Here is a 5,136-nt window from a genome sequence, read left to right as displayed (position 1 = left end):
AGCTTCATGATTCATGGCATTGAGTCGTCAAGTTACCGACTGGAAAGCTTCATGCCCCATGCATTGAGCCATGGTCTAACAAAGTCTTTATCCATATGATCCACGTACCGAGTCATTAGTTAACCCCAGCATGACTCACCACAGGAGTTCCAAGCCTCGATCGTGTTAAATCGCGTATCCATGGCGTATCTTCCTGCACGTACGATTTTGATTTTTCCCGGACGAAACGAACCGGGTAACTTGGAACAGGGAAACTAGAGATTTCTAATCCGGATCACGCGTGTCTAGATTGAGAATGGAATTCGGAACGACGTCCAGCGCGGAATGAAACTCTCGTTGACGTTTTTCCATTCGAATTTCGGCTCTGCCATTCCGTTCTCCCGTTCCCCTCCTTTTTCCCCCATTCTTTTTGCATGCAATGCGGGGTCCAGAAAATGCGAGAACTCGCGTTTCGGACCGCGTGCCGGTGTTTATTTTCAAGGTGACGTAAATAAAATGTTTCGTTTTTACGTTGCTCTCGCTCGTCACTCGCGGCTTTCTGTAACTCGATTTATACGAAAGCGGTTTTGCTACGCGTTACTTCGGTAAAAAACAAAATAACAAAAACGCATTTTCTGGCTTAGGAAAATCGACGGTCGGATGGTTCGAAGAGTAGAATAAAAGGGCTCGTATCAGATTTGTCGGAGGGAAAAAGTAACGCGTTCAAATATATTCAGAGAAGGGGGCCTCGAAAACAATGGAACGCAGGCTGCATTGTGTTGGCCTCCACACAAATGGAGCCTGTATAAATATGTGTTTTGGATTCTTCTCCTTGCTGCTTCCGGCCGCCTCTTTGCGTGTATCACCTTTCCAATGTAAACATAACCTTTCACAGCCCCCCTCCCCTCTCGTTGCGTGCCATAAAAAGTGCGCAATCATCGCGAGCATGAAGAGAATTCTCTTTGGAACCTCATATTTAAATATATTTCCACCATAGCGAAGGCTTCCCGTTGTCTACATGGACAACAAAGCGCTAACGAGGAATTGAATAACGAATCTCTCGATTATTTTTACTCTATGGAAATCTATTTCCATGTTTGGTGTTTCTGTCTAGCAGAAATATAACTGAAAATAGAATATTAAAATCCTTTATGTTTCCAATCATAGTAATGACCTCAAATGAGGTAATTTCGTGCCTTCGTACATCAATTTAAATATTTCGCATATTAAGATGTAAATAAATAATAGCTTGTTCGTTCCAGCAAAATTATCATCCTTGAATTTCATCCACGGAAACTTGTCTATGAATGTTTATCCGGCGACCGTCGCAATCATGCTAAAATCACGTATCCACGCTCCGCTTCCGGTTACGCGGATAACACGGTCTCCAAATGGGTCGTTCGTGTCGACATTGCCCCAGAATTTTTCTCACAATTATATTATTAGATCAGAGTTGAAAAGGGGCCAACGTACATCGGTCGTTAATTAATTAAATGATTTGATACCGAAGCGTTACAGGTGCGTATTAGCGTTTGGTTATTAAATTCGCCCGCTAATTACGTGACTGCCCTATGAATAGCCGCGAACGACACAAAAGGACGTAATTACGCTTCGACGTAAATTTCAAACGCATCTGTGCGTAGCTACCACAGTAGTCTCGGTGTCGAAGTCGAATCGATGTTCGAATATCGCGAAAGTAAGTTGTTTTCTGGGACGAAAGGTTGCAAATCCAGCTGCAAAATGAAAAATTCATCCGGGAGAGGGGGCGGGGCGATTTGAACTTTGATAAAATTGTTGAAGGTAATCCCAACGCGTTCCCCTCGAAGCGTTGTAATAACGTAGTCTATTTGACGCGCAGCGAATATTGCGAATCAGACTGTAATGCCTGTAGTTCCGAATGCATAATCCACCACCTCGTCGATCATCGAAACGACAGAGCGGAGGCGCATCTCATCGCGCGGAAACATTTATATACCGTCCGCGGTGGAAACGATCGATACAGGCATCGACGATGACAAAGTTTGAGAAAACTTCGGTGAATTATGCAAACCGATCGTATAACCGTACCGTACAACACTGTTCGATTGTACGAATCAGCTTCCCTAGACGTTTCGAACAGATAAAATGGTACGTTTATCTATCTCGACGTTTCGCGACAATTACGTCCTTCGCGCATTCGCCGCTGTTGCAAGTTCATTCTAATTGTTTTGGAATTTCCATGTATCGTTTTCAGGAATTTATAGAATTTTTATGGAATTGATAATTGTTTGAAATTAGGTACAGAGCAATTTTATGATACATTTTTCTTTTAGCGAATTTATAGATTTTGAAACCTGAAGAATTCCGAGAAATCTTTTAATCCTCGTCGAAGTATAGCTGACCGCTGCAGTGTATCTCAATTCCAGAAAAATCCGAGATGGCGCTCCAAAAATTGTCCCATTTTTCAAAACCCAGTGAAGTCGTAAATTTAAAAAATTTCAAGAACCCTGACCCCCGCGATATATCCCAATTTCAGCGAAGTCCAACGTGTTGCCCCCAAACAATTGCCAATTTTTCCCTTTTATATTTTACACCATTATTACAATACTGTTCCCGTTAACGGATCATACTAAACTACTCAACCTTTTCGCAACAATTCCCGGTATAAAATTGTTCTTCGTTCGGGTTCCCGCAATAAAAATAATGAAGCAACCCCGAGAATTTATTATTCGAAATATCATCTTTTACTTCGCGTTCCGTGTGATTTACGCCCGTGTCTGCAGCAGGAATAAAGGGGAAAAATGGTGAGTTAGAATCACAGCCACGGGGGGTGGCTGCGGTGGGGTGAGACTGGTTCAAATGTGGGGATAGCGCGCGCGGGGTTGAAAGCGAGTCCGAGCAAAGTCAATGGCCGGCGAGTGAGGGCGTATAAATCTGAAACTTAAATTTAGATCGTCTCTAGAGCGTGGCTTCTCTTCTACACGGTGCTCTATTGCCGGGGACCTTGTAGGACAGTGCTGCCATCGTGTCGGGAATGTTCGAACCGTGGAAACGCGTTTTTACAGCCTCGTGTTTTACGACGATCGTTTTGACTCGACGTTTTCCTTGGAAAAAGGGTCACCGTTAGTGTCACCGATCCCCCAACGCGCTCCATTTCTCGGGAATTTAGTTCAGTTAGCCTTGGTACATCGTAAATTCAAATTCCATAGCCTTGCATATCTGTTTATTCGTGTAATCCCACAATTTCACAATTTTACTATCTCACTATCGAGCTTAAGAGTAGGTAGAAGCTGTTTAAATATATTGTTGCACCTGCGAATCCAAGGGAAACTTTTTTCCACCAAAAATTCTTAGGAAATTTTACAAGCCGCGCTGATAATAGTAATAACAGAGGTAAAATAAAGTCCGCGTTGAAACTGTAGTAAAGACCGCGCTAAAATCATATTCTTTCGCATGGGAGGAAAGGGAATAATGTAAAACATTATAGGAGTGCGCGTTTTAGGAGACGGGATAATTAAAACCACGTCTACTGGCAGTTGCGAGGGAATCAAGAGTAAAAAGGACGAATTCGACGAAAGCCCGGTAGAAATAACGACGGAAAATGACTCGCAGATGTTAAACCGTTGCTCGGCGAGCAAGGAACGCTTTATTCGCAGATTGCACTAGTTAAAAAACTGTCGCCAGAAATAACAGTAACACGCGGCGAGTTGTATTCGTTTCGTTCGAGCGACTGGCCGGGAGTTAAATTCGTAAGATGCCTTCTTTGTTCTTCTTTTAGTAACCTGTTGACTCGAGAATTCGAAGAGTGCACGAGGGGAGGGGAAACCGTTGCTAATTCTAGCCTCCTAATTCTTTCATTTGAACAGTAAAACGTACAAACATCGTCGTGACATTCTTACTGAATTCTACTTCGTTTCTTTACGGTAGGATAATTATAGATTCGTCGGCAACTTGATGTGCATATAATTTGAAATTCCTTCTTCATGGTTTCTCTATCTACAATTTTCTTATTTCTTCAGGATATCCTAATGAGAGTATTATCAATGAATTTGCGAGGAATTCTCGAGAAAAATGAGTCCAAACACGACCATAATCGGTGAACTCGCATATCATGGCGCCACTGTGGCGTCATGGTGTCGCCATGATGGCGCAACTGTCGCGCCAAACTTGTGCACTTAAAAGTAGTCCGAATAGAGTCGTGTTTGGACTCGTTTTCATCAGAGGAACATCACCAATCTATTAGTAATACTCTCTAGAAGATATAACGATAAACATAAAAGTTAGAAGATTGGAATTTTTGTAATGTGGCAGATAACCATCTTTTTCTTTCTCAGTCACCAGTATAAAGCCATATACCTGTCGTTTTATCAAGGGTCTATCGCAAATGAATAGAGAATACAGTGGAAATTATACCGATGATTAACTGCTTCCCATTTGCGTAAGCTTGTTCCTACTATAATGGAAGATTAAACCGGCAAAAGTGTAGTTTCGAAACGGATATCTCGATATCTCGCCCCAACGTGTCTCGATTAAGTACCGCCATGGGGGCCATTACTCGAATTAATAATCTCGAACCGTTATTAAAGCTGTCGATAAAGAAACGCTGACGCTCAGAGCAGCACACTTTTCCCAGCAGTTTTCCCCGGACTGCTAAACTTTGTAATTACGAAACTTCACCGGTCGAAGTGTATCAAAGCGATACTCTTGATCACGATGCAAAAGTTCTCTCGATATCAGAATATTAACAAAACGCCAAGTTGAATAGAAAAAAAAACACACCCGGAGAAAGGACCTTCGATTTCGACCGTTTCGATAATTACTCAAACGAATTTACGTGCGCGATATTAATATGTACCGAATGAAAATTTACAATCGAACGAATACTCTCGTTGTATCTCGTACCGATAAAAAAGATCCAGAGTATCGAAACGGGTTCTCTCGGGCCGAAAGCCGAGATTCAGACGACGATTACCGAGACGCCAGGCGAGATTCCATTATAAATTCGATTCTTGGTGGGCCTTCTTATCAAGGATGCCAACCCACCGGCTGCCACGATTTTTAAATCGATCGATTTACCGCGCGGAATCGACGAGGCTTCGAATGCACGCGGGCTCACCTCCGCCTCGTCGCGACTTGGTGATTTTATCAGCGACGCACGTCACAAATTTCTGCCTTCGG

Source organism: Hylaeus anthracinus, unplaced genomic scaffold (genome assembly GCF_026225885.1).
Source record: "Hylaeus anthracinus isolate JK02 unplaced genomic scaffold, UHH_iyHylAnth1.0_haploid 0, whole genome shotgun sequence".
Taxonomy (NCBI): domain Eukaryota; kingdom Metazoa; phylum Arthropoda; class Insecta; order Hymenoptera; family Colletidae; genus Hylaeus; species Hylaeus anthracinus.
Note: the sequence above shows the minus strand (reverse complement) of the source record.